The sequence below is a fragment of the Platalea leucorodia genome (assembly GCF_965183815.1).
Source record: "Platalea leucorodia genome assembly, chromosome: 13".
Lineage (NCBI taxonomy): Eukaryota > Metazoa > Chordata > Aves > Pelecaniformes > Threskiornithidae > Platalea > Platalea leucorodia.
In genome coordinates, this window is record NC_138835.1 from 5,055,928 (window position 1) to 5,079,353 (window position 23,426).

The following is a 23,426-nucleotide window of genomic DNA, read 5'->3' on the forward strand; positions in this document are numbered from 1 at the left end:
ATGTAGCAGTTCTTGTGGGATTTCTCATGCCTGAGCCAATCCGAATCGCCTCCCCAGCAGCTATCCCAAGTATTCAGCCCTGTGAACACAACTGACTCTGCTCTGGTTTGAGCTCCTTGCTAAGCAGCTCAGAGTCTTAGCTCGGAAAGTCCTGCATCTAATCCTTCCAGACAACCAGCCAGCGGCTTTTCTTTCCAATACAGTATACCCTTTTCTGCTGAGGGTTAGAAAGTACTGGATTATCTGCTTACCACAACTACCAAAAAAACCCTGTGTCCTGATTCTTGCAGGGTGAAGCTGAGACCATAGAGGGGTGCTGCGCCTGCTCCCAGACCGGTGACGGGAAGGACTGACAAATCCCAAGTGCCCACACCAGTCCTGGTAAGTACTTGTTTCTTGAGGTACCTTTAGATGTGAGGAACGGTGGGAGAGATCCTTGCAATTCCCAGCTGCTGCTGTTCTGCTGTGCGAGGCGGGACTCAGCAGTGAGATTTGGGACAGCAAGGACACCTTGCTTCAGATGCTGAATTGTGTGATCAGGCTTCATTCTGGATTCAGGCTGAAGGTTTTCTCTTCGAGCCTGCTGAAAGTGGCCTCATCCTGGCCTGGTGTAAGCATTCAAGGAGTCAAACATTGATGGATGTGCTGAGAATCTGCCATTCCCTTGTGCGCTATTGGCAATAGAAATGGGTTTGCTTTAATTACACCTTGGTGGGCAGATTGTGATCGTTTGGGAAAGGGTGGCTTTTGGCATGTTTTAATTTCTGATTCATTGCTTATATTTCTTCTAAAAGTTACGTGTGCAGTTGGTTGTGAGTGAATATGAATATGAGTGCGACCTCTGGATAATGCAGAGGTAGACTCTGATCTCGACTTTCCTGGTGCACACCCCGAAGCAAGAGGTTGCAAAGGGAAGCTGGGGAGAAGTGCTGCACACGGGGGACATTGTGCTCGGGGCCGGCGCGCACCTTGCAGAGCTGGTGTTGCGGTAAAGGAGGGTGCCCAGAGTTTGATCAAAACCCTGGTACTGCCTCTGCACAGGGTAAGCAGAGCATCCTCTTGAAAGTGGTCTGGGAGAAAGCACGCTCTTGGTATTTCCTTGAACACCAGCAAATCGGGGCTGTGTTTCTTAGTGCTTCGATCAGGACAGAGGAGTTCCCCCATCCTCAAAAGGTACAGCAGGCCACAATTTAGGAAGATAACCAACTCCAAAGTGCCAACAGACATGGCACTGTCAGGACATGAGCTTTCACATCCCCCAGACCCAGGCTGGCCAGGTAGGCTGAGCTGAAAGCTCCTCTTTGAAGAAGAGGTTTTGTGGAGGGATGGGAGAGGGCTTAGGGATCAAAGCCAGTGACAGCGTGACCTAGGTGTTGGGGAACGCTGGTCCAGGAATCACTGCAGCTGTGTGTTTGAAACTTGCTATGCTTCCTGAGCAATGAAGTCAATGAAGACCTGAGCTGGGAGATCCCTTCCTGGTTTTGTGGGAGTTTTGTTTCAGGAAGAATGGAGTAATGGGACTCTAGGTGAATAAAACTTGGAGTTTACTTCAGCAGAGGGTGAATGAAGATTTCAGGGCATAATCGTACTATGCACAATTCATGACATGAAGATGGGAGTGGTATAATGTTTTCAACAGCGGACTTTCCCGTCCAGTTCCCAGATAGATGGATAAAAGCAGGTCCTCAGTTCCCAGTTCAGCAGGGTTTACAGTCCTGGTGTAACACATTTGTTTTAGTTGGTATTGTGTTGGATTTTTCCTTGGGAACTTACGTAGGAGGGAGAAAAAATAAATGTGATCATGTAAAACTTCTTGTCATAGGGGTAGGAGCTCTGCTGTTGCTTAGTGGACCTCAGGAGATACCACGTACAGTAAATAAGGATCCAGGAGTTTTACACTTCTTACCTTATTTGGAAATCTAATCCAGGAAACTCCAAATAACAGAGGGGTAAAGATTCACCTGAACTTTTTCAAACCAAAATCAGGCAGTTGAAGGAGGAAGGGAATTTGGGTTTGCTTATGATTTGTCTAAAACCATTTTCTGTTTCTAGCTTAATATACCTTCCCTTAGTAGTAGTGAGAATATCTTGACACAAAGTAGGACTAAAAAATTCTGACATACAGATATGTTAAACAAATGAGCCAGCTAAAAACCCTTTTCTGCATGAATAAGAGAACTACCATGCCCTAGTTCCATAGGCCAGGATTTAACTCAGCAAATGCAATTATGGGATTCAGCAGCGTTGAAGAAATGCCTTATTTTTTTAATATTCAAGACATTTTAAAAAAGAACACTGCCAGAAGTTTTTCAAAGTTTTGTTTTGGCTGTTGGCGTATTAAACAGTGCTTTAAACTATGGAGCCTTATTTTCATGCAGAGTATTTACTGTAAGTGGAGGAAAGTGTCTTTTATCCTGTGTGCACAGACTGCAGGGCTTGAACTGCAGCACCTCCTTCAATCTGCGAGTTCTTCACTTTCACAAGATTTATGAACTCTTGAACGCTGCTGGTTGATTATTTGCTTTTTCATTTTTCACTTCTTCCTCCAATTATTGGGAGTGCACAGAATAAAGGTTGATTCCAGAGGGAGCTGTGAAATCACCTGTTTCTTGGGGGATGCAGAAAAAGCTGTGAAAATATCTGTCATTCAGGCAATTGGAGAAGAGCATTGAGAGTAACTCTGGATAACTAGGAAGGCTGATGAAAATGCCCATTATTCCAACAATGCAGGGAAGGTGACAGAAATACCTGTTATTGAGTCCACCCATACAGGGTTGGAAGTGTCCTGTAGTGATAGGAGACAGAGCATCCTTAGGTAGCTCAACAAAAACTGGATGGATGAAATTTTATGTCTGTCTTCTTAGAAAAAAAAAAAACAAACCAGTGTTGGAGAGGGCCATCACAGTGTCTAATCACAAATAAATCCAGACTGTAATCACTTACTCAGGTCATTTATCAGCTCCGGCAGTTCCTGTCCTTCCAGGATTAGGACGGCACTCGGTAGCCCTTTAAGCTACGATCGGTAGTGACCTTCTTAGCACCCCATGGGCCAAGGAAGGAAGCGACGTAACAGGTTTCTTAATTTAGAAAAGACGATGCAGGTCAGGAGGAGGTCGCAGGTATCGGTGCCCAGCTTAGATGCTGGTAGGTGCGGGCTCTGGCTAAAGGCTGCAGTGTCCAGTGCGGAGGAGGTCGTGCGACATGAACGGTGCACTCACGGCGTTCATGATCAAGTCTTAAAAAAACCTAACTGTGGGACTGAGTCACCCTCTGTGACTAAGATACCTTTGTTAAGGAAGTGAATGGGCAGTAGGATAACTGATGTATCTCACTATAAAGTTGTAATTCTTCCCAGAGGCTCTACAGGTGTCACGAACCATCAGAGAACAACTTCAGTGCTTTAGGAGCAGCAGTAGTGTGCAAAGCTGTGAGAGCAGGGATAGCCTCCCGTCGACTGCTGGCTCTGCTGTTTGTACTGCTCACTTTGCAGCTCTAACGTTTCAGCAAGAGTGGGCAAGTACTTCGTGCCTGGCGCAGACTGGCTTTGCCCTTTGTGGCTTGTTTTCTCTTTGTTTTCTTTTTAATTTTTATTCCTCTGCAGTGTGGATTCTGACGTGTGCGTGCACAGGTTCTTTATTTCTCTTCATACTTTTGCAAGCATGTGCTGGGAAGATTATGAAATAGAATTAGCTCATCAGCAACATCCCTTCCTGGTGCGGGGATTACTATGGAGGAGCAGGTGAAGATTAAGTGTTCAGTAGTTCAGAGCAGGGTGCAGTGCGCTTGGCTTTCTGAGCCCTGCTACCAGCCCATGGATAGTCTTCTCTCTCAAGAGGGCAGTAAACTTCAGTTGTCCCCAGTGGCTTGTGTGTTTTGGAAAACCTCTAAGGAAAGGAGAAGAAACCCAAATAATTGACACTGCCCTCAAACAATTCCCGCTAGGTAAAACAAAGTATGTGGTTTTGTTTAGCAATAAAAGGGAGAAGAGGCTTCAGACCTGTCACCACTGTCTCCTGCAGAGTGTAGTCCTAGCAGTGAGAGGGATTGCCAGCAACTGACATGGAGGTGCAGAAAATGGGATATGACGCCCATTCATACCATCCCCTCTGCAGATGGAGTGCTGGACATGCGTGCCGACACCTGCAGCCCGCTTTGGCCATTGGTTACGATGCAAACTGTTGAGTCAAAATAGACCTGTGTAAAATGCAGAAAGAAAGATACCCCTTCTAGACAAACCAAGAAGCAGAGGAAGGGAGAACTGGTTAAAAAGCTGCCTGGAAAATGAGAGAGGACCATGAGGATAAGCAGATTCAAGTGTACACGCTCCCAACATGCTCCAGCAATGGGATCCTTGAGACCACCCAAAGAGGACAAATCTGTCTTGACCCTTTCTGCCAAAGTTCTGGGAATCCTGATGCCTCTGAAGAGTTTTTCTTTTGCTACAGACTCAACGTGGTGAGGTCCCCTATGAAATAAGGCCATAATTCTTGTCTCAAGAGGCAGAGCTGACATGGTGGCTGTGAACCGTGGGTGAGGAGGAAGGTGGTCTGGGCTGTGCAGGACACGAACAGAAATTCCCTCCAAAGCTAATGCTCCCCAATCCTTATCCACAGTAAATAAATGCAAAGAGTCAGTTAAAAATCCTTTCTGAGTAGATTCTCTGGAAGGATTGCCCACGTGTCTCTGCTGGAAATCATCTAATGGTGTGTGCGATATTTGTAAGCAGTTGGCTGGAGAAGATTCCCAAGCAGCTGGTTTGTCTGGAACAGGTTTCGTCTTGAGTATGTTCATGCTCCCACGGTGGGAGCAGGCTGTGGAGCCCATCTAGCAAACGCAAGGTGAGAGGAGCACTGTCCTCATGCAGAGGCCCTGGTCCATGACTGCCCTCTGCAGGAAGCAGATGAGTTTTGGGCTAGAAAAGCCACGTTCTTGGCACTAAAGTTTGTCTGAAAACAGAGCTTGTCAGGGGTTGTTTTGATTGAAGATGATTAGGAGTCATTTGGCAGTTGTGAGCACCAGGAGTGTGGTCTTCAGGCTCAGACCCTGGTGTCAGCCAGCTCCAAAGTTCTCCGTGATGGAGCCGTCCCCTCCCGTTGCCCCCGCATGCATTCTGCCTACGCGGAGCTGAGCTTAGCTGGCTTTTAGTGGGAACCCACGCAGTTCCATTCCGATAAAGGATCAAGTTTTCCAGTGAGAGCCAAATCCTGACACACTAATCTGCCATTCTTCACACTGGAGCCTCGCAGAGGTTCTTTGAGAAGCTGTTTCCTCATTTCTGCCCATGCTAGGCTCGCATGGCTCTGCTGGGGGTGAGTTGGTGGAGGATGAGATGCTAATTAACCCTTTATAGACAGCCTCATTTCTCTGTCCCTGTGGTTACCTGTGCGTTTAAACAAGCAAATTAATTGCATGAAGCTCTCAACTGCTCTGCCAAGACAGCAGGAAAGCTGCGGTGGTTCCAGATGCCGAGTGATGGATTGCATGACAGGCCATTGCCAGCAGCTCTACCTGGGAGACCTTCCTGCTCTGGACCTTCCACCTGGTTGTGCAGTCTGCAAGCAGAAAGTTCTACAGCTCCGTCATTTGTTGGTATAAGAGAAGAGCAGGTCATTTGGTGTTTTTTAAGGCTAGTGAGACTGAACAGAAAATCAAAAATGACTTCACTTACCGTACATCATCCAGTGGATTGTATGGTATCTAGTTTGAGATTTAAAACCTTGATAAACCAAAAAAACTCAAGCATATGTCTAATTTTAATCCTATAAATTCAGTCAAAACTCTTATGCTCAAAGAAAGCCATGGGTTAATAATACCTTCCTGAGTCAACAATTAATTTCTAGAGCTGAGCTGGTTTCCTGCGATCAGCCAAAATGTTTGATTCTTTTAAGTGCTGAGCAAGCGATTCATAATAAATACTGTATCTGAGAATTAAGTTTTCTGCAAATCTTGATCTTATCAAAATACCATGTCAATTCTGGTTTGGGGATTTTTGTTTTTTTCATTTCTGGATTTGCTTTTTGAAATTACCTGTTTCTCAGAGCTTCTCAAGACTTGAAGGTTAATTCAGATTAAGGTAGCGCATGAATGGAAAATGTAAAATCTTTTCCCAAATAACTCCTTCTCTAAGCACCAGCTGACAGACGATCACACGAGTCATTTCTTCTGCTATGGTTAAGGATAATGCCTGTGCTCAAAATTTAGGTGAAAATGTTTGCAGAATGAAACCTTAAAAGCTTCTGAATTGCTGCAGAGGGAACATCAGAGCTGCCCTAGGTATTAGTGGTCTATCACAGCCACATCCCCTGGCTGTATGGATGTGTTCATTGAGCGGGAACCCAGCTGGAGTGAATTTGTGAAGAACTCAAGGGAGTGCTCACAGACTTGGAGTGAGGTGGCTTCTCACCTTAACTTGTTCTTAGAGAAACAAGCTGATGGCCAGAAGGACTGCGGATGGGCTCTTCACACCTGTTTCTGAACCACCAGGTCCCCACCATCTCAGCTTGTTTTCCCCATCACCTACAAGGTGTTTTCTGCCTCTCCTGTCAAGAACCAGAACATCAGGGAGTATTGTGCATTATGGACAGAAAGGCCAGGGGACAGGATTTAATGCTAGATGAAAACACGTTTAAGTGTCTGCCTCAGGGTTCAAGTTCCCCACCATAATTTTCTCAGGTTCCCTGGCCAGTCAGCTGGGCTTCAGCCATCAAAGTCATCCAGTCAGTGTTGAAGAGCTGGGCCTGAATTTCTCAGTTCTCAGCCTCCGAAAGGGAATAGTCTTTCTGCTTCAGCTTGAACTGGTGTTATGACCGTGAAGGCGTTACCCCATGAGGTGCTCAGACATTGGGGACAGGAGACAACCGAATACCTCAGTGTTGCTTGTTCAGTGTCCTCTCCTAACCAGATGCAGCTTTCTGGCTGAGTACTGAAGCTGGAAAGTAAGTCAGAAAGCAGAAGTCAAGGAGATGCCTTAAAATGAAAATAAGAAAATAGAACTCTCTTTGCACATCTTTTCTTGGCTTCCCTTTGCAAGGCTGTATCAGCACGTGCTTGATGGGATGTGATGGCTCTGACCTTGTCAGATGCATCAAATATGACATGTGAGCATGGATTTTTTTTTTTTTTTTTTTTTTTTTTTTTTTAAGGAGAGAAATAAGGGTTAGCAAGAAATGCAGAAAAGACAAACAGACAGATGGCTGCATTCCTTCATCAGTAGAAATCTAGGCCTGAGATTTGTTTCCAGCTTGGCTTAAATTGGGAATTATAGGAAATGAGCCAAAGAGTTGCTTATTTTACTGCCCCCCTTCTGTAGCATTTCATTATCATATGTGTCTCTTCTATGAGGCACTGACCTTTCGCAGGCTGTGCTGTGACACAAAGACATAGCACTAAAGTAAGGGACCTTGTGCTGCCTGGGGAGTTTAGGCTGGATTCCTTTCCCCAGTGTGCTGTAACATCCAGAGGATGCTGGATGCCATGCATTCACCTCATCTCATTTGCCTTGTTGTGTCCCATCTTGCCTGCAGGCTGCAATTGCAGATTGAACACATGCCTGGCTGGGTTGCATCAAGCACAGAACCGAATCTGGGTTCTCTGGGGTTTCCCAAGCAGGAGCGTAGTAGCTTGGAGCCACAGTGTCAGGAAGAGCTTAGCCTGAAAAAGGGCTGGTGGTGGCAGTGGGCTCTGCAGTGCCTACCTCATTGTGTGTGGCCACGGAGTGGATATATGCCTTATACCTGAATTTCTTCCAACACAGCTAAAACCAGGAAAAAACAAAGATTTTGCGTGAATCCTCTTGAATGACAGATTTCTACTTTGAAGGTGCTGCATGCAATCAGCAGGGCAGTCTCAGGCCTCTCTGAAGCTGGATGAATTGAGGGTTTTGTTAACACCATACCCTTGAACAATGACTTTTTGTAGTTAGGAGGGTTAGTACTTATAGGAATTAGTGTTTTAAAGGGCAAAAGCTTCAAATGTGGTTATATTTGGAGAAGTAACTTGGGAAGGGAATGTTGTCCTGCTCAGCAGATCTGCCTCCCACGTGACTTTGGGGGCATGCAGCTTTGTGTAATACAGGTGTGGGAGAACCATTGGTAACAGAGTCCATGCACACAAGTGGAAGAGCCTGTCTTACAACAGCCGAAAAGGCGGTCCCTTACCAGGTAAGCTGCAGTGCATGTGCTGACACCCAGCCTGCACCAGCTGTGCACTCTATGGTGTTAATTTAAACAACTGTGAAGTTGGTTGCCAGCTGATGGGCTGTAAGTGATGCCCTGGTGTGATGAACCATCACCCCGCAATAACCCAGAGGCTCTCAGTCATCTGTTTGTGCCTTCCTGTAAAAGAATAAGGCAGCTTTTGTTCTTGCTGTGCACCAAAATTCCCACTGAATCTCAGTAGCAAACCTACTGAGGTAGAGGGAGGGAGTGCTAGAAGAGGTGGGAGTGCTAGAAGAGGTGGGAAATGACCCCAGGGTCTGCGTGTGCAGGCTGAGTTTGTGAATTTTAAGAAATGCGCACAAAATAAAGACAGGCAGTGTCTTGGTGGAGATGCAGAGTTGGGATCTTAGGAGTGGTGTGCTCGGTTCTGGATCCAGCACAGGCTCCCTGTGATCAGATCCCTGTGGCACCCGGCTCTGCACTGCACTGAACTCAAACTGATATTTTGTTGGACTGAGCCCTAACACCCTATTTGTCTCTGCTCTGGTATGTTAAAAAGGAGTGGAAATACACCCTTTTCCGTGTCTGTTTACATTACAACTTCCCTGAGACCTTACCTGCTTCCTATTGTGTGTAGGGTACAATGAACTGTCACTTAGCTGTCTATAGTCTGGTTCAAACAGAAGCCAAAGCAAAGTTTGGTAGGGCAGAGAGAGGTTAGGGAGCCCATTTAGCTTTCTCTGATGTTGTTAATTATCCATTACTTCTTGTCCTACTTCCCTTACAGGCATTCACTGGAGTGCCTGATCAGTGGCTGCTGAGACCCATGAAAGTCCTTGGGCTGTTTTCTGGATTGGGTGGCTCAGCCCTGAGATGATGCTCTGAGTCTGTTCCTTTCCAGACTTTGGCTCCCACTGTCAGTGTATTGATCTTGCTTGTACCCCTCCTGGTATATCCAAAAAGTCTGCTTTTTTTTTTTATTTTTTTATTATTTGCTTGTCATAGGTTTAAATGCCTTTCTTATTTCTTCTTCCCTCCTCTGGCATAGGTATCTTTTGCTTATAATCTTCTTAGCTGTCTTTGAGCACCGAGGCAGCCTGTTCATTTCAAAGAATGCTGCTTTAAAGGTAGGTGTGATCCAGACTTATCCAGTTCTTTCTTTTCCCCTGTGATTTGAAGGGCCTGAAAATATTTGTGTAATCATTTTGCCCACACATGCCCCCAAACACTCTTTGGCTCTTCTTCTAAAAATTGCATCGCTACTCCTCATGAGAAATCCTCCAAAAGCAAAGCACCACATGCACTACAGTGGCAATTAACAGCCTGCTAATGAAATACTGACTTAGGGAGCTTTGCGGTGATGGGCAGTAGCAGCTCCCAGATGATAACCAGAGGAGGCTCCTGTGGTCTTGGGCAGCCCTGTAAGTGCACCAGCATCCTGGGCTAAAAAGACAGACACTTTTGAGGCCAGAGACAGGACTGCCTGTCCTGCTGAGCAGCTGGTCCCATCCAGGCTGCCCGAGTCCTGACCGCTGCAGACCTGAGAGCCGGACCTGAATTACAAACAGAAAATCTGTCAGGGCAAAAATGATGGCATTGGGACACTCCATCCTGCTCTGCACGGAGCTGATGAGCTGCTGCTTATCCTCTCTGGCACACAATTGTAAATCCTTTGAAAACTGCCATACCCCCAGCCCATGACTAATTGCTGCCTTCCTGGTGATGCACCTGAGGCCGGGAAGCAGGTGATGGACCGCAGGGTTTTAGGCTGACAGCAGTGCAGTGCCTGGCACAGCGGCCCCGAGTGCACAGAGATTTGATGCCTCGAGACAGGGCTCAGCACAGCCAGCATGCTGAGCAAGGATCCACTGGAGAGCTGCTTCACTCCTGTCTCACAAAGACTGAGAAAGTCCAGGTTCCCCAGTGCTCAAGTGAGATGCACAGTTGCCAGGCTGCAGAGCTGTGCTCTCTCCATCCACCCCCTTCCCCATCTCCAGTTCTCCCAGCACGTTTCATCAAAAGAAGCATGGCCAGCAGGTCGAGGGAGGTGGTTCTCCGCCTCTGCTCTGCTCTCATAAGGCCCCACCTGGAGCACTGCGTTCAGCTCTGGGGCCCCCAACATAAGAAGAACATGGACCTATTGGAGCAAGTCCAGAGGAGGGCCACGAAGATGATCAGAGGGCTGAAGCACCTCTCCTATGAGGACAGGCTGAGAGAGTTGGGGTTGTTCAGCCTGGAGAAGAGAAGGCTCTGGGGAGACCTTATAGCAGCCTTCCAGTACCTGAAGGGGGCCTACAAGAAAGCTGGAGAGGGACTTTTTGCAAGGCCACGTAGTGATAGGACAAGGAGTAATGGCTTTAAACTGGAAGAGGGTAGATTTAGGCTAGATATAAGGAAGAAGTTCTTCAGTATGAGGGTGGTGAGGCACTGGAACAAGTTGCCCAGAGAAGTTGTGGATGCCCCATCCCTGGAAATGTTCAAGGCCAGGCTGGATGGGGCTTTGAACAACCTGGTCTAGTGGAAGGTGTCTCTGCCTAGGGCAGGGGGGTTGGAAATAGATGGTCCCTTCCAGCCCAAGCCATTCTATAATTCTATGATTTTGTTCAAAGTGGAACAGCTTCAGCGTAAAAGGGTGAAGGTGTCTCACTACAGGATAACCCTTGAGGCAAGCAGGGTCCTCCCCTGTGCAGTCTGAGACCCAGCATTCAAGTCCCCAGTGGCAAATGCACCCAGCAGGGCCTTGGATGTAAGTCTGTGCTTGCCACATAAATCCCCTGAGGCCAAGGTCCTCTGCCCACCACCAAAAGTCTGCCTGTCCCACAAGCCTGAAGAAGTCAACAGGGCACATCCACACCAGAGCATGGGCTAAACTGAACTGCAGTGGCTGAGATGGTGAATTTTGCTCGGGAGCTGGGAGGTACCCTCAGAAATGATTGCAGGGAGGGCTGTGGTTTCATTTTGGAGAGCCAGAGGGGGTCCTGGAGGCAGCCAGCTTGAGTCAGACCTGTTCACCTCTTTCCTTGTGTCTCAGCAGACATGCGTTTAAGACATCCAGCTAAAATAACCCATCTTGCAATGCCTCATCCTGCAGGCAGTACCCGTGCCCTCTCCTTTGGGGGCAGAGGGGTAGGTGGAAGAAGACCATTTGCAGGCAAATACCCCACTACATTTGGCTGCAAAAGCCAAGGAGTGAAGGTTGGTATACCAGCGCCTCAGCACTAGCAACGCCACCTCCTTCTGCGAGATGCTTCCTTTCTTATTCAATGGTTTCCTGGTTCTCATACTCCTGAAAATGCATCTGCATTGTTTATCTGATCCTCACACACGGTCACAGCCTTTACAGCCTCTGCCTTGGCTCCTCTCACACTTTTCAAAGCCTCTTCATTCCTTGGGTCTTCTAATCTTTCCACCAGCACCCATGTTTTATGCCTTGGTTATGCCTCCCTTCCTTTTAATTAATTTTTCACACTACCTTGCTCGTCCCTGTTGCCCTCTTTTATTTAATTTATTGCTCACTAGCCATCATAACCCCTGGGCAAGCCTTTAATTTATCTTTTCCTGTGTCCCATCACCCCACTCTGTCCTTTCCCTTTATTGATTTCTTCAGTTTGATTTCACCCTGTGCTTGCCAGCATCATTTCCTACTCTTCCTTCCCCCTCAAAATTGCTCGGCTGAATTTCTCCCCCCATTAGTGACCTTGCTGCCTTGTAATTCCTGGCCCAACAGGGCTGAGATTGCCGTTTGTTGGGTCCCCATCTTGCTTGTGCTTAGTTTCCACCCCAGCCTCCAAATGTCTCAAAATTAACTCTCAGTAATTCCCGTCCAAAGTGCTGTGATAGGGAAGTGGTCCTTTTCCAACGAGCCTCTTCCAAATCCAGGAGGTTCGATGGCCATAACCTGACATGGCTTCTCCACTGAGTTGCCTGCAGGCAGGCGGTTGCTCTCAGGAGCAGGGATGGTCTCGCTGGGTCAGACTCTACCAGGTTTCAGCTCTGACCAAGGGGACAAATTTGTGCTCTCAGCAGCTCTTCATTCCTGCCATTATCCTGGACATGAGAAAGTGCCACTGTTCCTGCCCTGGAGAGACCTTGGCTGCTCACAGCCCAACCTTTTTTCTGTTCTGAAGTTTTTTCCTGGTCTACATTTAAATGGCAAGGATATTGTGGAAGGGGAGAGGGAATAAATGACTTCTGTCTTTTAGCTGCCCTCTGTCCGCCACTGCCCAGCTCACAGGAGCTGGGTGTCCACAAGCTCAGACAAAGAGGGAACCATAGCTTTGTTCTACGGCTATGAAGAATTGAATGCTCTTATTTACGATCCATAAATAAATAGTCTATTTACTTACAGACCAGTTCCTGCCATTACCACGATGGGTTTGGAAAATGAATTCCTGCAGATACACAGCTTATTTTGTCATCTGTAACAGTGTGATTTGCAAGCTGAGCCCAAAAGTGGGAGAGGGTCAGAGGTGGGAACCATATGTTTTAAAAAACACACAGCAAGGCAAGATCTAGAGCTATTATCAGCTTTCCGACAGAACAGGCATAGGACATGGGCATGCTGTGGCTCAAAATTGTTGTTATCTACATACAGTTCCCTAAGCTGTCCGTGCTAAAAGATACTCTGGTTAGATCTGTGCTCATATACGTGGCATCCATTTTCATGGGACATGGTGTAACTGAGCTGGTTACATCTGATGAAGGACCAGAGCGTATAAAGGATGAGTTTGAGGCTGTCTCTTGCAAAGGACATGTTTGGATATATTACCTCCCGTCTCCCAGGCCGTCAAATGGGTAAGCCCTTGAGTACATCAGCCCTGGGATATTATCACCGTATGGGAAATGGGGAAATGCATGGGCTGTGTAAAGCTTAGAAGCTCTTAAACAGGTAGCAGAGGAGACGGCTGAGCTCCAGGGCACGGTGTGTGTGGATTGGATAGGTCTGCCCAGCTTGGCAAGAGCGGCACCCTGGCGAAGAAAGGTCCCACAGGTCTCCGTGAAAGTCTGTCCCCGAGAAACTAATTGAACATTGTTGGTTTAATTGGTAGGTTGGTTATAAATACTTGTAATTCCATAGTGAGGTATTACCATGGTTATATTTGGCTAGGAAATATGAGAACTATATCATTGAAATAGTCTGTCTGTGCCCCAGGTGGAGCTGGCCGCTGCGTTCAGTAGAGGTTTGTAGGATGGGCAATTCAGGGAATTCAGTGGGAATTCAGCTCCAGCCTAAGGCAGACCTTCCTCCCTGCAATGTGGTCTGCAGTTAAATGCTACAGCCCTTTGTTGGACTAGTTTATTCCATTGATTTTATTCTATTATCTTTTTTTTTTTTCTCTTTTTCTTTTTAGTTCTTCCTATTTTCTATCCTCCCTTCTTCATTTGAGTTTGGTATCATAGATAGGATCATCCTATAAACTCTGAAGGTAGCTCATTTTCCTGATGCTTTCAGGGAAATCTGTAGGTGTCTGTGAAGTACTGACTCTTTTTCCAAATTAAGAATCTCTCCTTGTCCATCTTCGACAATTTTTTATCATTATATGGGAAAAGCAGACCAGCTTCCTGCTACCTCTGTTGCTTTATGTTTACAAGTGCAGAAATACCCTTCTTTAATGTAGGAAGGGCCCCCTACCCTACCCATATAGTGGTTTACAGCAGTTTGGGCTGGGAGATTTTTTTCCCCAACCTATTAAAGGAAACTTTTAAAGATGATTAAAACCATTTTGGGTGGTCAATCAGTGAGACAGTTTTGTCCTTTAGATGAGACTTGAGATTGAAACCTAGATGTGCTTAAATACAGTTTAATTTTAGGTAGTCCTGCGAGGAGCAGGGAGTTGGACTTGATGATCCTTACGGGTCCCTTCTAACTTGAGATATTCTATGATTCTAAATAGCTAGGGAAATAAAAAGAGAGACAGCTCCCTTCGTCACTGCAACTTGGTCAAGCTTAAAAACTGGAAAACAGAGATCTGTACTTTCCTGTTAGACCTAGAAAAAAGGGGCTTTTGCTTTATTTTTTGCCAAGTTTGTATCGAGACGGTAACTGACAGACAAAGATGTGTAAGGGTTTGGATAATTTATCTTCTGTTGTGAATTGTGGTTCTTTTGTGAAATACCCCAGGCCCCTCTGCATGGTGATTGATTCAATACATTGGCCTTCCCCTGTGAATGACATCTCCTCTCATCTCCATAGGCTCTCTGCAAATAAGAAGCTATAAATAAACAACAATACCTGTATTTGCGGGGGGTGGAAAGCTGCACTGGAGCTTTTCCTTTGTACGTTGTAAACAAAAATGGACAATTAAGGGATACTGTAAGTCAAAGCTGTGCAGAAATCAGGAATGCACACAGACGCTGCTTTGTGGCATGTGAAACCTACAGTATTGTAAAAGCGTGTGGTATTATTTTGTAGTTTGAGGAAAAAGCATATACGGGCTTGGAGAGTTTATAATGAGGAACAGCTAAGCCTTTCAGTGAGGTTTTTCTTTCTTATGCCCACAAGCAGAGTAGAAATGATGGCATTCGTGGTACTGGAGGTTCAAGGCTCGATGGACTGGCAAAAGCTATGCACCAAGCAGGGGGTGAAAGCCTCCGCTGCTTGCTGCCCCTGGCTGGCCTGGGGGGCTGGAGGAAGCTGCAGTTGCCTTCACTGGCTGTGTCAAGTCTGCTGACGCCCACCTGCGGGGAGATCTGGGGAAAAAGCTTGTTGCTGTAAGGCCTCGGTGCTGTGAGCTGAAGGTGAAAGCCTGGGTAATGCCTTCTGTATACTGTATGCAATAACAGGAATTAAGGGTTATACATAATGTAACGGCATTAATTGGAGCTGCTGGGAAGTTTGATGAGCAATGTAAAATTCAGGTTCTTCTCTGATTTTTGGCTTTAGGACTCTGCAATGAGGGAATTCCTGCAGGCATCCTCATCCTGCGGGTACGGCTCGTGGGTACTCTCAGCATGGGAAGGTGATTTCGTGGCTCACCAGCCGGCCAGTGCACCTTACTGGGGCCATTGGGGCAGCATGCAGGGCTTGCAAACACTAGTGTGGCAGTTCCCATTGGCTTTAAAAGGATTTCCCAAACAACAGGTTATGAAAAGTGCCTAATTTTGTGTGAAGAGAATGTGTTTTAACATTTAACCCTCAGCTGTTCCACTGGAATTTTCCAAATCAGGCTCAGACAATGTTGCTGGCTACTTTGCGATGACCTGCTTAACTTTTCAGGAGTAGTACTCACTTTGCACTGCAGCCACAGATGCATGTGAGATGCTTGTGGCTATAGATAAGTCAATGGTAAATGTTTTAATCAGAGAGGGAGGCTGGTTTTCTGTCGGTCTCGGTATCTGGCATGTGGGTTTTTATTCAGATGAGCATTAGTTCAAAAGCTGAAGGTCAGAGGCATGCCTGGCTGTTCAAAAGGTCCTGGATTAATTCATGGTACAAGCCCAAACATTGCGGCCATCTGCCTAGTTGTAGCAGACCTCAGAAATAAAACCACATGGCATTGTTTTTATTTCTTTGGAGAAGTAAATGAAAGCAAGCTCAGCCCTGTTTGCCTCAAAGCAAGTGCTGGTGAGGATGCTGTGAGCGGGGTTAGGACATGAGCCTCGCAGGATGAGTACATCAGAGTTGTCCTGCTCGGAGCCAGCTGCCAAGTCCCTGGCGCTCAGTTAAGAGTCTTTCTGTAACTTTATAGGGCTGTTTTTCTAAGAGAAATGACCCCAGAAAATGGTTCCTTGAGCTTTTCTTTACAGCAGTGGCATTTCTTCCTCATAAGCATCCTTCCACAGAGCTGTCTCCTTGGTAAACTGTAATCCATAGATCAGAAGCTCCATCGCAGAGCTGCATGTGGCACGAAATTCACCATCTCTTATCAGCATCTAATTCAATTGCAAGAGAAAACAAAGCCACAGGAGAGGCTCTGCCAGCCGCTCACTGCTGTCCTGTTTGCCCTTTGTCTGTCCTTTCAGTCCTACCTTTTAAACTCCTAATGGTGGCATCCAGAGAGAGATGTCACACCTATTGCAGGCAGGGACCCAGCCGGTGTCAGCTCTACGTGCAAACTGATAAAGCATCTCCTTCAGACAGCACTGCTTTGGAGTGTGACAGACCAGGCACAGCACCTCAAATGCAAGATGCAGCGGCCGGTGTCGTGGCGTCTGCGCTGGGAACCTTTCATGAAGGCAAGACGGAGTAGAGATGTAGCTCCTGCCTCTGGCCCTTCCCGTGAGCACCCCTCCCTGATGGCTAATCCCAAAGTCCCTCCATCATGAAAGCCTCTGCTGGGACTGATGCTGCAGCAGCCCCAAGGATGGCAGCGGGGTGAAGAAGTGCATGAGGTCCATAATCATGACCTGACATTGCCTCGTGCTACAAAAATAGGATGCATCCCACTGCACCACAAACCAGCTTCTGATCTGGTCAGTGAGACCTTCTCACACATGCCTACCTGTCTCTGTTCCTCAATCCCTATAGTCTGCCTCATCTAATTTCACTTACAGAAGTGTTTCTATAGTGTCTACAATAGTGCATTGGTCCCTAGGGCATGTTTTGGGCTTCCTTGCCTTCATCTTTTGTAGCATCTGTGTCCACTACCACAGTGCCGGAGCTGCCTTATTGGTGCAGTGAAGCTCATTCTCTGGCAGCAGCATCACCAAACTGGAAGAACATCCACCTCTATTCAGCTGACTTGTATTTTCTTCTTAAGCCTTGGTATTAATATCAAACTTGCGAAATTGCAAGGTATTAGGTTTTTATAGAGACGCTGCTCTTTGTGTGACGAGACAGCTAATGGAAGTCTTAATACTGCAGGTGATGTGCTGCCAATCCATCTAAAGCTGTACTGTATTAGCACTCTGATACCAGAAATATCCCTCCTGATATCAGAAATAGCCCTCCAACAGAGAGCTTTGGAAAGCAGAGTGCATTGCCTTTATGTCTGGGCATGTGTATGCACGCTGCTTTTCTGGCTTCACATTTGAATTTGCAAAGAATCTGTCACATCAATAATGCCTCCTATGAATTTGGATATTAGTGTGGGAAAAAAAAGAATAATATCCCATTTCCGAAAATGTCAGGTTGCAAGTCAGCCACTGAGGCACGAGGAGGGGACATGGCCAAGGCGGCCATTCACAGCTCTCCCTGTTGGGTTGTGTCTGCAGAACGGGGGGACACTCAGTAACTAACAGCCCCATATGATGAAGATGCTCACTTCTTTTTCCTCTACCCTTTTCCATATCCTTCTTCCATACTCATCTTCTCCCTTTCCTGGTGTGAGACAAGACCATGGGCAAATGTGGCCGTAGTCAGTCTGGGGTCCTGAGCCTCCCCAGAGTTTGGGATGCTGCCTGGCTCGGGGGTCCCATATCCAGACCCTCTTCCAGGGGAGACATTGGAAGGAATGCATGGGCATCTGAAGTGAGATTTGGGCTGGTAGCTAGACTACTGTTTTTTTAGTACCAAGAATCTGCTTTCTGTTGGGCCACTTCTATTTTTCAGTTCTAAAAATAACCCAGAACAGTAGGCAGGAAACAAAATGTATAATTTATGAAATGAAACTGTTGTGGTTATTGTGGACGATAACATTTATAGAAAATTCTTTTCTTCTTTTCTCACTAAAATTCTCCATAGTGAAAAGGCTGTTTTTTCCCCACCTTGTTCAATCAGCAAATACAGCTTAGTTCAAGGTAAATCCTGCTCATCCCTCCATGATTCATCATTCCCTCACCCTGTACCAGATCCATCACTTGTCTCAGTATTTAAAGCCAAGACCATGGCTGGGATGAAGGGCTGGGGAGGGAGAGATGCATTGCTCTAAAAACACCAGCTGCAATGATGGAACAGCATTCAGTGTGATATGAGCAGTTAGGGCAAAACATGCAAGTGGATAAATATGCAATATGTTATATGAAGTAACTTAGTGATTCTCAATTAATACCCTAATGGCCTTTTTTTTTAATTATTGACTCCAGAATTACCAAGCTGAGTTGCAAATGCTATGGAATATAAAATTGAAGAACTCTTTATTGACATTTTGGAATTACAAATTATGTTTGTTGTGAAAAAATGAGAAACCGTCTGTTTAATTGGTTGTAGGTTGCAATTTGTGTGCACTTAGGTAAGAAAAATACAGCTATCTAGGGGATCGTTAAAGATCACTTTCCTTTGAGTCAGCAAAGTTCAGAGCGGGGAAGGAAACAGATCTGTATTCTATAAAACTTCAAACTAACAAGTAGCTCAGTCTGAGGGATTACTCTTGGCAGAGTGAGAGATGCACTGACTCGGGTGGGCTGGTGGTGGGATTGACAGAGAGAGCAAGAAGGAACGTTTGGGGTTTCAGACCTCAAAAAGAAAAAGCAGAGTATCTCCTAGCTAAGGTGGCCTGACCTTATCTTCTGAAATGTGGGGTGAGCCCCCTGGGTCAGAAGAAGTTTCTGGCTGCAAACAATAATTTGGGATTCATCTCTCCAAAAAATAGATGCCAAAGGCCGACCTGCTTATCCAGGGTGCCTCTCTGGTCTGTAGACGAAAGCAGTGGTTCCTCCAGTCCCTTCCCAAGAAAAGAGAAATCTAAACTGTCCTTCCCTAAAGCAGCTCATGTTTCCTCCATGGAAAGTGAAACCCAGCACATGGAACGAAGCCGCGACCCCTGCTGAAGGCACTGGAGGAAGATGAGGTCTCCTGAGCAGAACCGCCTTGGTCCAGGTGCCCCAGCGCCCTGGAACGAACAGGCATGTGTCTCAACACAGACTTGGGGTCTCCACTCTCCAAAATAGCTTCCCACAGGAGGGTAACATGATGCTGGTGTCTTTCTGACAAAGCCCTAGGAAAAACACCACTGAAAGGTTGCTAGTGCAGAAAGATTCATTAACACCATTAATTAGAAGTGAAGCTTATACTCCAGGCAGCAGAAGCCTCTGGAGATTAAAGATCAACATTTAGACTAAGAAGGGGCTCTGCTCTTACTCATTTGATGAATCACATCATATTTGGCACAGGATTTCTTTGCAGAGAAGGAAGTTGGGCCTGTCCGGTGTCGTCATTTTCTGTCATTTTTCTGAGGAGGAGGAGGGAGATGCTGAGGGGATGGATGTAAGAGCATGGCAGTGAAATGAAGGGATGTGGGGAAGCGAGCAGGGAGAGCCAAGGAAAAGCCGTACGTTAATAGAAACTTGGGTCTTGTGACTGTTTTCCCCTCTACAGCGTGTTGCCTCCTTGTGTCTCTGTACTAAGAGCATCTCCGTGTGCCATGTGGATGTGGCAGGGTTCTGCCTGCATCTCCTGCCTGCGCTGCATCTCACTGCAGTGTGGATGTTCTCTCTTTAAACAACACCTGTGGTCTGCTAAATGCAACAGGAGGTGGGGTGTCTGCCATCTCCACCTTGTCACCAAGCCATCTCCTGTCCTGGTGAAAATTAAGGTGATGCTGAGGTAGAAGGCCCTCATCTTCAGCCGGTGTCAGTTGCTGTAGGTCCTGCAGTGAGCAAGACAGATCCACCCTGCCTAAACACCTGCAGCTCTCCTGGGGTCTGTGGAGCGGTGTCCTCTGGCCTCTGAGTCTGCTTCAGTTTTAAGGGCTTGTAACTGCAAAATGAATGGTGGTGTTGCAGCACAGTAGGAAGAAGGTCAAAGCTACATCCCTTCATATGGTACGGTGCCATGGCCAATGTTGGAGAGGCCACCAGGCACTCTTCAAAGAGGCAGAACAGGTGATGGAAGGAGCGCTTGCTGATACGGTGTACACCAGGACACTGTTCTCCTGCAGTCCTTTTGCTCACTGATTGGCTTTGTGCGCTTGCAGAATAGTTTGCCTCTTCGGGCTCCATTTTCATGATTCTTCAGACCATCTCTACACCTGTGTGGATGCTGGGGCAGAGCATCACCTGTGTACCACTGCACCCAATGCAGGGATGTGCATGAACATTTAACCTCTGATCCTGCACCCCTAAAGTCAAAGAGGGCTTTGCCATTGACTTCAGTGTGTGTTGTATGGAGCCGCAGCTGGAGAGTGTTAAATCTTTACCATCCCACTGCAACTGCCTTTGAAACAGTATAATTAATAGTAATACCTCCTGCCCCAGGCTGAGATTTAGTTGACGAGCAACTCTAAGTTCCTCCTGTGATATTTTTTTTTTCTATTTGTTTTAACCAGATCTAATCAACGCTATAAAGGGCAAAGCAGCAGTATTATTTATTTATCATGGGAGCAGCACAGCAAACAGTCTATCACTTTGCAGTTTGCTGACCAACGCTACAGATAATCAGCGTTTTTCACTCTCTTTGCAGGGAAGTCCTGCAGAGTACAATACATCAATAATGCAATGATCATAGGATTTGATGGGAAGTCCACCTTTCATAGCTCTTTGTAGCAGTAACATTGGGGTTTTTGTTCTACAGAACAAAAATAAAAAGGGTGAGTTTTAATTCAAGGTTTTTTAGGTTAAAAATGACTTTTTCAGTGCAAATTGTCATAGAAAATATTTTATTTCAAAGCTGTCATGTTTTTAATAAGAATGAAAGCTGTAACATTTACTGAGAAACAGTACATTGTAACTTGGGGTTTTAATCTAAGAAAAAGGACATAGTGGATATATTTTTCTACAAGCTTTATGATTTCATTTCACATATTTCACAGAAAACCCTTTCCAGTTCCTGACCAGCTGCTCTCCGGCACTGTCAAGCAAGGGGTAATTTTCTAATAGATTTGAGAGGACTCCTTTGCAAGGCCACACTCTGTGTGGTGGCCATTTGTCCTGACCCGGGGCGGTGTGTCTCGCTCCCTGGAGACTGCCGCTTTCATTCCAGTGAACACGTGTGCATCTCATTTGGAAGGATCTCTTTTCACTGCACACACTTATTTTTCAAGGGCGAAATTTGCTTTCAAGCCCCGTCAGAACAGCGTGGGCTGCCAAAGATAAGAGTGACAAATTGGCACGTGGGAAATAAACTTGGGTCCTTGAACGTCGTCGCCATACCCAGCCTTTCCTCAGATGAAACACGAACAGGGGCACAGCACTTTCGCAGATCACAGCTTATTAAATGGCCTCCTTAAGATGCTGAAAACATTTACCATGTTTCCCTAACAAGACGGTTCACCGCATCCTTAGTGCCAGTCTGTGCCCCCACAGCCTTTGTCCTCAACTGGTTGCTATTTATCCACCTCCTAATGAGAAGTAATTGCTTTGTATCCTGGGTGCCCAGGCTGGAGTACTCTCTGGGTCCAAGCATGGGCTTTCATGCCCCCACAGCATAGGCAGGAGCCTGATGTGGGGCAGCCCGTGATGCCTGAATCCAGCATCTCTGGCAGCTCCCAGCCCCCGAGACAGGGATCAGCAGGGGTGGGCAGGAGCGCTCCCAGCTGTGGGGAAAGGGAACGGATCCAGTTACTGCCAGCAGCGACCTCCGGCATTTTGCAGGGGTGGGAACAACTGGCTTCAGTGGAGAACTCTCCAAAACCTGCTGTCTCCTGGCTCGAACAGCCAAAAGGAGCCTTGCCTAGGAGATTTCATGGATTGTGCCTGCAGAAAGATTTTTTTTTTAAGCCTCTCACTTTGAGCTGGGTTTTTCCAGAAGGGAGTTATTAGCTGCTTGTTGTGTCCTCTCTGCTCAGGGCTGAATTTGGGTGAGCCCCAGCAGCATCCTTTCATTCCCCAGGAAGGGTAACCTGAGGTGTCCCCAGGCACGTCTCCCCTTCTCACCCCTGTGGAAAAAGACCTGTTGGCCTTTGCTGGGGCTCTGCTGTTGAGGAGCAGCCTCAGACGTGCAGCTACCTATTGATCCATCTCCCGATGATGCTGTTTGCGGTTAGTGGGGCAGTCGGGGTGTAACGCACAAATATTTGCTCTGTCAAGAAGCACTCGGCAGCCTGCAGGTAAACATTGTTAGAGCAGCAAGTAGCAGTGACTCTATTAATACAGTACTGGAGATACAGGCATGTCCTTTGCCGGCATGAATGAGTCCTGGGCTGAGCAGAGCAGCCTGTGCCCACGCCAGCTTAGGGTCAGGCTCCCCGCTTCCTCCCAGAGCTACACACAGTCCCACGGTGGGTGATGTGTGTCCTTGGGGTCAGAGGAAATACATCTTTCTTGCTTCTTCAGCCCCCAGAGAAATAACCACACCAGGTCCGCATTGCCCCTGGAAATGGTCTGTAGAGGAGACAACCCCCAGAAGTAGATACCCCACTGATTGCAGCTGGGGCTCCCAGAGTATGCAGAGCCACTCACCTGTATCCATCCATGGTTTTCCCAGTACATAACTGGGGCGGAGGGTGGTATCTGTGTGTGGCAGCTTAGCCAGGGGTGGGATGCTGGACAAGAAGTGCAGAGAGCCAGTGGCAACCATGCACTGACCTCGGTGGGAAGCCTCTTTGGTGGCGGTGAAAGGAGAAGCAGGGGGGAAGGGCTCGCACCCATCTCACTCCGTAGCAGTCGTATCAATGGAGGAAACTTGGATTTTAGTGAGAGGGTTTGCAGTATCTCTGTAGCACACAGATCAATAATATGACGTGCAGCAGCTGCTATCAGTAAAGTGTGTCGACGAGCCTCATTAACGTTGGCTTATGAATGCAGTTCAGTGTAATTGTTCACTGTACTTAAAAACCAGAACCAGGAGAAATTGCCAGAATATATCCTCTGGGTGTGAAATGCTGGAAATAATGGAGCCGAGGGGTAGACATTCATGTTTAGAGCAGTGTAAAAAAAGAAGGGCTGTGATTTAAGGAAGCAAATAAAACATTTCACCTGGTGCTGCAGTTTTACAGAGTCAGTTGAGTGCTTACAGCTTCTTCTGCTCTCCTGCGAAGCATGCCGTAGAGGCAGAGTGGCAGAGGAAATGCACTGTGTCTGGGCTGGGGTTCCCGAATCTGGGGTCCCCAGCCAGCATCCCACAGCAGGCTGGCATCTCCCACAAGTGCAGTCTTAACCTGCTGCCTCCGAGCAATGGGAAGGTGTCCCTGGGGGTGGATTTCCTTAAGAAGAAGCCTGGAGGGATCTCTAGGGCGTTGGCATCAGCCCATCACCATCACTCCACCATTGCTTCTGCCTCCTGGTGTTCACTCACAATCTAAGCCAGCTGTGGCCAGGATTGAGCCTGGGAACCTCTGTGTGATTAAAGTATCTCTTTCAAAAAGAAATGCAGTTAAGATATCAACAGTCAGACTCCCCTGCCCCCCCTTGTCACTTGTACCAGTGGTTAATCATCTCCCTGTTAAAATTTGCGCCCTTTATCTCATTAGAATTGGCTGGGCTTTGGCTTGCAGCCATTTATTCCTGTTCTGTCTT

The 23,426-nt window shown here is 46.9% G+C and overlaps 1 protein-coding gene across 1 annotated transcript in view; it reads left to right on the plus strand.

Moving 5' to 3' along the window:
- Positions 1-290: 290 nt before the first annotated feature.
- The window catches only part of RALY (RALY heterogeneous nuclear ribonucleoprotein), a gene marked incomplete at its 3' end in the record, with an annotated part of 91,264 nt that continues 68,128 nt past the window's right edge, over positions 291-23,426 (plus strand). The window contains exon 1 of the mRNA XM_082325774.1: positions 291-381. The remainder of the gene's footprint in view (positions 382-23,426) is intronic.